Genomic DNA, 13,752 nt, shown 5'->3' with positions numbered 1-13,752 from the left:
TTTGCCGTGCAGAAGCTTTTTAGTTTGATGTAGTCCCATTTGTTTATTTTTTTCTATCATTTCTCTTGCCTGGTCAGACATGGTGCTTGAAAATATGTTGCTGAGATTGATGTTAAAGAGCATACTGCCTATGTTTTCTTCTAGAAGTTTCATAGTTTCAGGTCTTACATTCAAGTCTTTAATCCATTTGGAGTTAATTTTTGTGTATGTTGTAAGGTAAGGGTCTACTTTCATTTTTTTGCATGTGGCTGTACAGTAGTCCCAACACCATTTGTTGAAGAGACTTTCTTTTCTCCATTATATGTTCCTGGCTCCTTTGTCGAAGATTACCTGCCCATAGATGTGTGGGTTTATTTCTGGGCTTTTGATTCTATTCCATTGATCCGTGTGCCTGTTTTTGTGCCAGTACCATGCTGTTTTGGTTACTACAGCTTTGTAGTATATTTTGAAATCAGGGAGTGTGATACCTCCAGCTTTTTCTTTTTTCTCAGGATTCCTTTAGCTACTCTGGGTCTTTTGTTGTTCCATATAAATTTTAGGATTATTTGTTCGATTTCTGTGAAAAATGTTGTTGGAACTTTGATAGGGATTGCATTGAATCTATAGATTGCTTTAGGAAGTGTAGACATCTTAACTATGTTAATTCTTCCAATCCAAGGGCACGGAATATCTTTCCATTTCTTTGTGTCTTCTTCAACTTCTTTCAGCAATGTTTTATAGTTTTTGGTGTACAGATCTTTCACCTCTTTAGTTAAGTTTATTCCTAGGTATTTTATTCTTTTTGTTGCAGCTGTAAATGGGATCGTAGTCTTAATTTCTCTTTCTGCTACTTCATTGTTAGTGTATAGAAATGCAACTGGTTTTTGTATGTTGATTTTGTATCCTGCAACCTTACTGTATTTTTTTATTACTTCTAAAAGTTTTCTGGTGGATTCTTTAGGGTTTTCTATATATAAAATCATGTCATCTGCAAATAGTGACAGTTTCCCTTCTTCCTTGCCTGTTTCGAGCCCTTTTATTTCTTTTGTTTTCTTGATTGTTCTGCTAGAACTTCCAATACTATGTTAAATAGGAGTGGTGACAGTGGGCATCCTTGTCTGGTTCCTGTTCTTAGAGGGATAGCTTTCAGTTTTTCACCATTGAGGATGGTATTAGCTGTGGGTTTGTCATATACGGCCTTTATTATGTTGAGGTACTTTCCTTCTATACCCATTTTATTCAGAGTTTTTCTCATAAATGGATGCTGTATCTTCTCAAATGCTTTCTCTGCATCCATTGAGATGATCATGTGATTTTTATTCTTCATTTTATTAATGTGGTGTATCACGTTGATTGATTTGCGAAAGTTAAACCATCCCTGCATACCTGGAATAAATCCCACTTGATCATGGTGTATAATCTTTTTAATGTATTGTTGTATGCGATTTGCTAGTATCTTGTTGAGGATTTTTGCATCGATGTTCATCAGTGATATTGGTCTATAATTTTCTTTTTTTGTGTTGTCCTTGTCTGGTTTTGGTATCAGGGTAATGTCGGCTTCGTAGAATGAGTTAGGGAGCTTACCACTTCCTCAATGTTTTGGAAGAGTTTGAGACGGATATGTATTAAGTCTTCTTTGAATGTTTTGTAGAATTCACCAGAGATGCCGTCTGGTCCTGGACTTTTATTTTTAGGGAGGTTTTTGATTTACTGTTTCGATCTCCTTACTGGTGATTGGTCTATTGAAATTCTCTACTTCTTCTTGATCCAGTTTTGGAAGGTTTGTATGATTCTAAGAATTTGTCCATTTCTTCCAGATTGTCGAATTGGTTGGCATATAGCTTTTCATAGTATTCTCTTATAATCTTTTGTATTTCTGAGGTGTCTGTTGTAATTTCTCCTCTTTCATTTCTGATTTTACTTATTTGTGCCTTCTCTCTTTTTTTCTTGGTGAGTCTAGCCAAAGGTTTGTTAATTTTGTTTATCTTTTCAAAGAACCAGCTCTTGGTTTTATTAATTTTTTCTATTGTTTTTTTAGTCTCTATTTCATTTATTTCTGCTCTGATTTTTATTATTTCCCTTCTTCTACTGATTTTGGGCTTTATTTGTTCTTCTTTTTCCAGTTCCTTTAGGTGCATTGTTAGTTTGTTTATTTGAGATTTTTCTTGTTTGTTGAGATAGGCCTGTATTGCTATAAACTTCCCTCTTAGAACCGCTTTTGCTGTATCCCATAAATTCTGGCATGTCCTATTTTCATTTTCCTTTGTCTCCAGGTATTTTTTGATTTCTTCTTTGATTTCTTCATGGACCCAGTCGTTGTTCAGTAGCATTTTGTTTAATCTCCATGTATTTGTGGCTTTTCTGATTTTCTTCCTATCGTTGATTTCTAGTTTCATACCGTTGTGGTCAGAAAAGATGCTTGGTATTTTTTCAATCTTCCTAAATGTATGGAGACTTGTTTTGTGGCCTAACATGTGATCAATCCTGGATAATGTTCCACGTGCATTTGAAAACCACGTGCATCTTCGGTTTTTGGATGGAATGCTCTGTATATATCTACTAGGTCCATCTGTTCTCGTGTGTCGTTTAAGGCCAATGTTTCCTTATTGATCTTCTGTTTGGATGATCTATCCGTTGGTGTAAGTGGAGTGTTAAAGTTCCCTACTATTATTGTGTTACTCTCTATGTCTCTTTTTATGTCTGTTAATAATTGCTTTATATATTTAGGTGCACCTACATTGGGTGCGTAGATATTTACAAGTGTTATATCCTCTTGTTGGATTGTTCCCTTGATCATTATGTAATGCCCTTCTTTGCTTCTTTTTACAGTTTTTGTTTTAAAGTCTATTCTGTCTGATATGAGTACTGCTACCCCAGCTTTCTTTTCATTGCCATTTGCGTGGAGTATCTTTTCCATCCCTTCACTTTCAGTTTGTGAGTGTCTTTAGATCTGAAGTGTGTCTCTTGTATGCAGCATATATATGGGTCTTGTTATTTTATCCAATTAGCCACCCTATGTCTTTTAATTGGAGCATTTAGTCCATTGACGTTTAAAGTAGCTATTGATAAGTATGTACTTACAGCCATTTTTTAACTTTTGTTTTTTCTCAATGTTTTAGTAGTCTTTCTCTGTTCCTTTCTCCTTCTATACAGAATTGATGGTCTCTGTCGGAAAGCTCTACTCTTTAACTCCCTTCCTCCCTCATTCTATGTTTTTGATATCATATCTAACCTCTTTTTTGTGCATTTGTATCCATTACCTTGTTATCAGGGAAATAGATAATTTTTCCGATTTATGGTCTTCTTTTTTCCCCCTTAAATCAGTCCCTTTAACATTTCTTGTAGCCCTGGTTTCATGGTGACGAACTCCTTTAATTTTTGCTTGTCTGGGAAATTTTTGATCTCTCCTTCCATTTTGAATGGTAATCTTGCTGGGTAGAGTATTCTTTGTGGCAAGTTTTTTCCTTTTAGCACTTTAAATATACCATGCCACTCTCTTCTAGCCTGTAATGTTTCTGCTGAGAAGTCAGGTGATAGTCTTATGGGGTTTCCTTGTATGTAACTTGTCTTTCTCTTGTGGCTTTTAGGATTCTCTCTTTATCTTTAATTCTGGACATTTTGATTATGATGTGTCTTGGTGTGGGCCTCTTTGGGTTTATCTTGTTTGGTGCTCTCTGTGCTTCCTGTGCCTGGATGTCTGTTTCCTTCCTTAGGTTAGGGAAGTTTTCATCTATTACTTCTTGAAATAGATTCTCTGCCCCTTTGTCTCGCTCTTTTCCTTCTGGGACACCTATAACACGGATGTTAGTGTGCTTGATGTTGTCCCAGAGGTCCCTTAGACTGTCCTCACTCTTTTTAATTCTTTTCTCTTTTACCTGTTCAGCTTGAGTAATTTCTTCTAGTCTTTCGTACAACTTGCAGATCCGTTTTTCTGTATCCTGTACTCTGCTTTTGAGTCCCTCTAGTGAATTTTTCATTTCCAGTATTGTATTCTTCATTACTGATTGGTTCTTTTTTATATCTTCCTTTTCTTTGTTGACATTCTCACTGAGTTCATCTATTCTTCTCCCCAGATCAGTGAGCATCCTTAACACTCTTTGTTTGAACTCTCTGTCAGGTAATTTGCTCATTTCTCTTTCATTTTGTTCCTTTTCTGGGGTTTTGTCCTGTTCCCTTACTTGGAATGTATTCCTTTGCCTCCTCGTTTTGCCTCTTTCCCTGTGCTTGTGTCTACGTATTAGGTAGGTCAGCTATGTCTCCTGCTCTTGGATAGGTGATCTTATGTAAGTGATGCCTTAGGAGGCTTCCAATGCTTCCCTCAGTTCTCAATGTTCCGGTGGTGACCCCTATGTGGGCTACATGTGTCCTTCTGTTGTGGCCTGTAGCTCTCCCTGTAGGGGCCCAGGGAGGCTGAGTTATGCTCCTGGCCAGCTATTGTAATGCTCAGCTGCTTGTAGTTGTTGTGGGCCCTTCAGTCTCTTTATCAGGTGTGGGGAGCCCCAGCACAGTTGGCTGCAAGTTCTAATACCACACTTGTGTTGCAGTATTTCTTTAAGTGAGTAGGCCCCCAGTGTGGCAGGTTGTTAGGCTTTCTGAGGATTGCAGCTGGGTGGGGCTGGCCTCAGGCACAGGAGCACTCAATTGTTTCAGGCTTTGGAAGGTGGGGAAAACCCCATATGTGTGTCTTTGAGAAGCAGAAGTCTTCTGCAGCTGACAAGCCCTGCCACCCACAGGTCCACACACACAGTCAACACATTCCTGCCCTGTGTGCGCGCCCCGACCTCCTGAAGTAGACCCAGTCTCTCCACGGCAGGAGACCCACACACTCCACCACCACCCCACACTCTCCACCCGCTCCTTGTGCATGCCCTGCCCCTCTGAAGTGGGTTCAGTTGCCAGGCTGCAGAGAATCCAGTCACCAATCTATGCAGGCCCACAAGTTGCCTGAGGGCTTGTTGTTGGGTGGTGCCAGTCTCTAGGGTGGGCTGCCTGCCCTGGCTGAGCTGGATTAAATCTGTGCTCTAGTGGGTGGGGTAGACCTGGGCTAGCAGGCCCCAGGGAGATCTCCAATGGAGTCTGTGTCAGCACGCCCACACCAGGCCACAACAATGGCCTCCGCCAATGTCCCTGTCCCTGGAGAGGTCTCACCTCTCACAGAGATGCACTCAGGGCCTATCAAGTGATTCTCTTTTCACCAAAGCACTGTGCACCTTTCTTTCTGGTGATTTTAGGTTGCTTTCTGAAATGGGTGAATTTGCGCGTGGGCCTTTTAAGAGCCGGTTTTAATTTCTTTGTGAACCAGCTTTTCTGGGGGTACCCCCCCAATATTTTAGTAGCAGGGAAAGTCAGATATTATGCCACTCGTCTCAATTGTGCTGGGTCCACAAAATGCCCCCACCGGGTGCGCTCCCTGGCTCAGAGACCTGCTCCTCCAAGGAGGTCTTCGGCTCTTGGGGCTGCTCCTTGGCGGCCGTGAGGCACTGCGGCTTGTGAAGGCGGCGTTTTTTCTCTCCAGAAGGGAGTTTCTGTCTCTTCCACCTCAGTTACGATTGTCCTTTATTGCAAGAGTTCCTCTTATCCAGCTTTCAGTTCTGTCTCAGGGGTAATTTTTCCACGAGTAGTTGTAAATTGGCTGTGTCCGCGGGAGGAGGTGAGTTCAGAATCTGCCTACGCTACCATCTTGACTTCGATGATCTCATTATCATTTTGAACTTAATTTTTCCTGCAGAAAAATATGAATGGTTTTCAGATAATCAAATTAATTCACACTAGAGTGACATTGTATCATTAGAGAGTGTGCTTATGTGCTCTAGCTATTAGAAGCATGAATCAGATACTCTGTTTCTACTCCCTTCTTTCCATTCTGTAATTGGCAGGAATATGTCTTATTTAAACGTCAGAGATTGAAGACTCCATAAACACCATCAAGTATAATCTATTTTGTCTCTGTAAACATTATGTATCAACCTTCTTTTGGCAAAGAGTTTTCTTTTTTATCTTTGTGCAGTCACACCAGCACATAACTGATTGTCAAAATATATTTATTTTGTGCATGCGAAGGTGAAACTCAGAGTAGTTAATGATTTACTGAAAGTCACACAGTTTCTTAGAGAAAAAGTCTAAACTGTTTTCTTCTCTTTCAGGTAAACTACTCTTGGTTGCGTAATTTGTGTACTTTATTCTATTCTTTTTGTTCCAGTAAGCATGGAATATTAGAATACATTGCTAATTTGAAAGTTGAATCTGCTTTGTTTCAGGATGAAACTGAATTTCTTTCAGGTTGGGTATTACTTATTTTCCTTTTTGTTTAGGAAAATAGTTTGATGGTTCTTTAGTGGATAAGAGGAAGCATTTGGGACTAGTATATTGAGGAGATGATTGACGCAAATAGAGAGGTTACTTTTTCTGCAAATTAAAAAAATGAATTTGGAACATTTGCAAATGTTCATTATTCAGAGAATAGGGCATGGGAGAGAAAGGAGCCCAGAAACATGTTATTCAGCAGGATTCAACAGACACATGGCCAATAAATAAGAGGTCTCTGTGTAGGGAGTGGTCATTAGGGTTAGAAACCACATTCAATCTGAGTTTGTATCCTGTTCTGTAGAGTATTGTAAATATACCCTACTATCCATAAAGCTTTGCAAAAACTATTGCGCACAATGTGCATATATTAGTAGGGTTTTGGGGAATGAAGTTGGAAAACCTGCAGCCACAGTTGCAGAACCAGGTAGAGAGAAGGTAGCACCTACAGGAGATAAAACAGTGAGGGGTAATTGGAGCTCAAGTTAGGAAGAAGGAATTTAGAAAGTAAATGATAATGAAAGCCTTTACCTATATGACTATGTCCTTTCTAGAAGGCCCTAGAAAAGTTATGGAGATCATAGGATTTCTCTTGATAATGAAAGCATAAGTTATTTGATATTTACAAAGTTAAACAACAGGGCTGGAGGCCCTGGGAACAACTAAATCACTCCTGTTTCTGTTGGCTTCCACATGGATTTTTAGGTACAAAAACCTTATATTACAGCTGATAGAGCATTGACAACTAAGAGAAATATTTGGTGAATAAACCAAATTGTGAGAATATCTTTTCTGAAAAGGATGTTGGATTATCAATTTTGTTTTTGGAAAAGAAGGCAAAAAGCGTTTCTCTAAAAAATCTCAATTTGATGTATCAAGTAACAAATATTTTCCAAGATACCTTTAATAGTATTAACTATTTACCATTTTCCTAATCTCCACTCAATATTTGTGTATGTTAAAATTTGATGTAACTAGTTTGTTGGTTTGTTTGTTTTTAGCTGATTGGCAATCAGAAATCCATGTCTTATGGTTCAAATTGACCACTCATACTCCATCTCCTGACCCCAATATCAACATGCTTCATTTTAATTTTACCAGTCCAATTTATAGGAAATAGTTGATCTGTGTTGGAGTATTTTTTTATGTTTTCCTTTTACTTACTCTTCCTTTGAGAAACTTGTTTTCCATATTGGAAGAAAAGTGTATCTTAACAAGTAAATAATATCTGTGCTATTTGGAAATCTTTGTATACATTGCAGAGGTGCGTCCACCCTGTTATGTATTTTATCATGATTTGAGGTGGCCCAAAAAGTGGCTTAACCCTAGTCACTAGTCTTTCATTTCATGAGCCTCAAAATTCAAATGAAATCTCTTTAATTTACAGAAAAGATAAACTTTCTTTAAAAATAATTTCTGTCTTCAGCTAATTAGAAACAAACTAATAAAAGTAGTCTAAATACAGTTTGTAATAATTAAGGATGATAACATTTTAAAGCGGCAACCTAGCTGATAGTTAAACAAATTAAGACTTTTTTTTTTAGCAATAAGCACTCTGTATCATCTATTTGGACTCTTTTCAAAAGATAGGGAATCAAGTCAAGGTATGTCACAAGCACAGCATACGTATCCTTAGTAGGTTTTATGTTATGTGAATGACACCAACAATTTATGAGGCAAACTACGATTCAATTAACAGTGTCACAGCTAAGAGTGAATCAGGTAGGGTGTTGGAATCATCTGTGTCTGTGTACTAGGACAGAGCTGTTTCTAAGTCAGTGTGACAGCTTGAAGTTTCTAGGCTTAACAGAATATGGTCCTCCTAGATAAAGCACAGAAATAAATTTCCTTGTTTACACCCTGAATTTGTTTAATGTAAACTTTCTCTGAGCGAGCTGCCATTGTTGCTCAGGATCCGATCTGGAATGAACATGATCAGGGTGCACTGTGGTTAAGGGCTAATGAAAACTAGAAGTAGAAAGGGTCTTGACTTCTATATCCCTTTAATTTCTGTACCCCCGACTTTATTGAACTGTATTCTCCTCTCCTTTTCACACTGTTTCCCTACACAGACACACAGAAACACACACACACACGCGCGCGCGCACACACACACACACACACACACAGTGACCTCAAGTCTTATGTTTTATGGATTCTTGCCTAACATCGATTGCTTGGTATTCAACCCACTTTTAATCTTTACAAGCAAATTCAGGTAGATGGTTTCTGGTTGCAGCTCCAGAGAGGCAGGGCTGTGCAGAAAACTACTTGCTGAATCTGGCCAGAGATTATGGTTACTGCTTCATTCGTACATTTGTTTGTGTTAAAAAAAAATACTGTTTTTACCTGCTGAGTCCCTGGCAATGTGTGGCAATGTGATGTATACGACGAACAAATATGGCAATGTAAGAGACTGATATAATGGTAGATTTTAAAATGCAACATGATAAAGTTACATCTTACATGTAGATAGATTCTAAAATTGGTCTCATATGGTCACATTACTCCTGAAAATTGACTATGTCAGCAAATGTCCGTGTTGGGTACAGTCACAGTATTTTTCCCTAAGTCTGACACCGTTGGTTTTGCCCTCGAGCATTGGGACATTTCACTGTATATTCATCCGAGCACCAGATAAAGTAGTTGGTTTATATGCAGAGTTTGTCATACAAATATGCACCTATAGAGAGTAGAAGCTCACTCAGTGTGGGAAGATTTAAATTGTGAGACAGAGACTCCCATCTTCCTCAGTGAGTGGGAGAGCTGGTGAAATCACCTGGGGTGTTTCAAGTGTCTTTACGTCGGACAGAGGTCTGACATAAAGTTGAAAAGTTCCACTTAAAAAATAGAGATATGCACAGAATTTTACATTTGCTCTTAGGAGGTGTGTTGTGTTCCAGTTTTCTCTGTAGTGTCACATCTGTCCCTCTATGTGTTCCTCAGGGAAGAACTGTGAAGTACGTGGGAGAGTGTGTGCTAGTTCCCATTTCATAGATGATGAAACTAATGCTCAGAGATGTTCATGGCTTGTTCCAAATCACAAACTTTAAATCATAGAGCTAAGACTAGAACTTGGGTGTTTTGATTCTAAACTTATTAGATTTTTAAAAAAATTATTGTTATGCAAAATTTACCATGTTGAGCCCTGAAAATCACCCCAGTGAAGTTGGAATGCTGACTTGTACCACCTCATTACTGACACACGGGATAAAAGTTCAACTCCCACTTAAGTGATCAAAGGAACAGGCCATTGATATATGCAACATATGGGATACACCTTAAGGGCACCATGCTTAGTGAAAAAGGCCAATATCAGAGATTACTTATTGTGTGATTTCATTTATTGTTCTCCAAAAGATTCAACTATAGAGATGTAGAACAGCTTAGTGGTTGCCAGCAGTTAGAGATGAAGGTGGGAGTCGACGATGTGACTATAAAGAGGTAATATAAATGAGTTCCTAAACGGTGGTGGAACAGCCCTGTATACTAATTGTGGTGGTGGTTACATGAATCTATACAAGGGATCAAATTGAATAGATCTAAACACACACACACACACACACACACACAAACACACACAATGCAAACACTCAATGCATGTAAAACTGCTGAAAGCTGAAAAAATATCTCTAGTCATGAAGTCTAGTTAACATTATTATACCAATGTCAGTATCCTGGTGCTGCTATTATACTACAGCTGTTGAAGGTTTCACCACGGTAGGAAGCTGGGTGGAGTTCAAGGGACTGAATGCATTATTTTTGCAATTTCTTGGGAATTTATACTCATTTCAAAATAAACCTTATATGCCTACTCACAAGCACAAGTAGAAGTTAATACATATCTAGGAATTCTAAAGTCATATTTACTTGAAAAGGAAGCCTATTTACAGTGATTTTTCTTACAGATTTGATTTTAATCTGTTAAAGGCAAAGACACTGAGTCAGGACAACCCAAAGTAAATTTTCAAGTAATAACATATTGCTATTATATCAAATAACCTTTTTATTAAAACGATAAAATCTGAAACCAATTAAAAAGTATCCTTTTGTTATCTGTTTATAAAATATACACCAACAATAATAATTTAAAGGTACTTAACATGCTAAGAAAAGGGCATAATAAGCAAACTTTACTGAAATGTTTATAAATCCTTACTAAAACTAGTATGTTACCTAGAATGATAACTAGTGAAATTTTCAATGACATTAATTATTTGCATCTTTATAAGGGACAGCAGAGGATCCTTTCTCCTATGCCCTGGGGAATGTACAATCCCTGATGGGAAATTAAGATTTACTGTCACAATTAAAGTGTAAACACAGACACCAATTTCTTCCCTGCAGAGCTTATCACGATAAGAAGGTCCTAGGGGAGATCTACACTTAGATTTCCACTCAGGTCAAAAAAATTATGACTTAAGCAAATGCCATGTGCTCTACACATGGTAGCTCGGGTGTAATGTGTGTGGTTTCCCTTCATACTCTCTTAGTAAATTTATAACCACTAGTTTGATCTACATTTCAGAATGACTCCTGGACCATTCAGACTGTGAGATCTATGCTGTGACTCTTCTGCCAATAAAAGAAGAAGAAGATTCTGTGACTATATCTGCTCATCTTTGATATCTCGAACACCAGTTCTTCCAGGACAGTGCAGGTGAAACACACAAAAAGTGTCAGCATTGAGTTGTCTCAATGAAAGGAGAGTGAGTTAATCGAGTTTCTATTTTTCTCTCACTCTGTCTGATGCTGAAAAATGAGGAAAAGTATTTATACTGAATAACAAGAAGCTCTGATTCTACTGCTTGCATTATTCTCAGCATACCCTGTATTGGCTTCATCCTCAGTCCAGTAGCAGGAGAACTATAGCAGTTCCAAGTGACACACCCAGAACATGCCCACATCAGAAAAACAGATTTGGTTTTTGCTTAAAAATTTTTTATTGAAATATACTATACATATAGAAAAGTTTACATCATAATAAGTATATAGCTTGATACATTTTCACAAAAATAACTAATTTAATCAGCAGTCAAAATAATTATGTTTCTCTTTTAGGTCCTCCTACAAAACCAAGGAAAGCACATTCACCCTTCTGTCCAGCTAGAATGGAACAAAGCAGGAGAATGTGTAGGAACACTGGAGTGTATGGTTAATTATAAATCTTAGGCTGCCAAGGGTCTCCTCAATTACCTGAAATCAATTACTGACGTCACGGAATCTTGTAGTAAACTATCTGAAAAACCTATAGACTGTGAGAGACTTCCTTTTAGGAAGCAGAATATCTGTATGGTCTCTGTCCTAGAGGAATCCTCTCTTTCTTGATGGTCATCAGAGGGGAACTGAGTTATCTATTTGGATTTTGGAAACATGAGTAGGAACCAAGAAGTGAAGGATCAGATGAATGAGAGGGAGAGATGCGGGATACATCCCCACTACCAAAGCTCACCAGCAGAAAGACTTGTTCCTCAGTCACTCCCTCCCTCTGTCTTCCAGTAAAGACAGGAGCAGTTGTTTGACACTTGCAGCTCATAAAACAAAAGACAGAGTGATGTATAGTCATGTGCTGCATATCAATGTTTCAGTCAACGACAGACCGCGAGTATGATGGTGGTCCCATAAGCTTAGTACTATATAGCCTAGGTGTGTAGTTGGCTATACCATCTGGTTTTGTCTAGGTAGAGTTGATGACTTTCACAGAATGATGACATCGCCTTACTGAGATAGGCAGGAAGCTAGATATGAGCTGAGAGCAAGGTTAGGCCACCAGGTGCAGCATCCTAATTGCCCAGCAGCTGCTCTTCGGATGTGCGGCACTCCCCCCAACCTACAGCAAGGTCACTCCACCAGGCGCCGCGTCCTAATTACAGGACAGCGACTCTTCCATGTGCAGCACTCCCCGGAACCTGAGAGTAGCCCCAAGCCTCATTATACCCTCATTTGCATTGCTATTTTGACCTCCCTTGTGGGGGATCGCCGCCATGACTGTTCCGGAGATGCCTATGTAAGGAAAGAATCTCCCCCTCCCAACATGGGGGTGGAGACAATGCCCCGATTGGCACACTGTTCCAAGACCCTCACCCACCCTTGGGACCCCACCTTCCAAAGCCTCTGACAGCCACAATTTTCCTGCAGTTTCTCCCCCTCAGCCTGCCTGCCCCTCCCCTTGGGGGTGTCCTTTCGCTTTGCTAATAAATCCTCCTCTGTTAAAACTTCTGCTGTGTGTTCGCTCTTAAAGTGTTTTGTTTCTCTGGACCAAGAACCTAGGACCCCTGCCGCACCAACCTGACTGGTGCTGGTAACATAACGATGCATTTCTCGGAATGTATCTCCATCGTGAGCTGATGCGCGACTGTAATTTTGAGGGGTGTGGGGCTGTACGTTCAGATCCTATGAAGCAAAGGAGAACTTATTTGATTTCTGCCAGTCTGAGTTCCCTTCTCATAAATGAGAAGTTGTAAGAACACAGCTGGGTTCTCCATTAATGGGATTTTCGTCTGTTCTCATAGATTTCCAAATTTGAGAATATTGGCTAGAAATGACTCCAAGTGGCTGAATTTATTCTTGCTGGATTAACAGACCGTCCAGAGCTCCAGAAACCCCCTTTTACCTGTTTCTAACGATCTGCGTTGTCACCATAGTGGGCAACCTTGGCTTGATCATGCTTATTGGTCTAAATTCTCATGCCCACATCCCCATGTACTATTTTCTCTTCAACCTATCCTTCATTGATCTCTGTTACTCTTCTGTTTTCACCCCCAAGATGCTGATGAACTTTGTATCAAAGAAGAATATCATCTCCTATGTCAGGTGCATGACTCAGCTCTTCATTTTTCTCTTTTCTGTCATCTCTGAACGCTATATGTTGACCTCAATGGCCTATGATCGCTATGTGGCCATCTGTAAACCATTATTGATGTATAAGGTCACCATGTCCCATCAGGTGTTTTCTGTGCTAAGTTTTGCTGCATATTTGATGGGATTTGCTGGAGCCACTGCCCACATGGGGCATATGCTTAGACTATCCTTCTGCAATGTTAATATCATCAACCATTACTTGTGTGACATCCTACCTCTCATCCAATTTTCTTTTACCAGTACCTATGTCACCGGGATAGTATTTCTCATTGTTGTGGGTATTAATATCACTGCCAAATTTTACCACCCTAATTTTTTGTATCTTTATCCTTAGTAGCAGTGTTCTTATCAAATCCACTTAAGGGAGATCAAAACTTTCAGTACCTGTAGCTCCCAGATCATTGCTCTTTCTCTTTTTTGGGTGTCAGCAGCATTCATGTTTCTTAAATATTCATCTCCTGGATCTATGGACCCACAAAAATTTTCTTCTAATTTTATACTGATGTGGTGCCCATGCTCAATCCCTTGCTCTACAGTTTGAGGAACAAGGATATCAAAGTTACACTGAGGAAAGCTCTGTTTAAAATCCGGAGGAGAAACATATTCTAA

At 39.2% G+C, this 13,752-nt stretch overlaps 1 pseudogene; it reads left to right on the top strand.

Annotated features, from left to right (window-relative positions):
• Positions 1-12,608: 12,608 nt before the first annotated feature.
• LOC101392903 (olfactory receptor 8B3-like) lies at positions 12,609-13,752 on the top strand (annotated as a pseudogene).

The sequence above is a fragment of the Ceratotherium simum genome, chromosome 7, assembly GCF_057802395.1.
Source record: "Ceratotherium simum simum isolate JZ-2026a chromosome 7, ASM5780239v1, whole genome shotgun sequence".
In the NCBI taxonomy this organism is placed as follows: Eukaryota; Metazoa; Chordata; class Mammalia; order Perissodactyla; family Rhinocerotidae; genus Ceratotherium; species Ceratotherium simum.
Note: the sequence above shows the minus strand (reverse complement) of the source record. Positions and strands in the feature narration are given on the sequence as shown.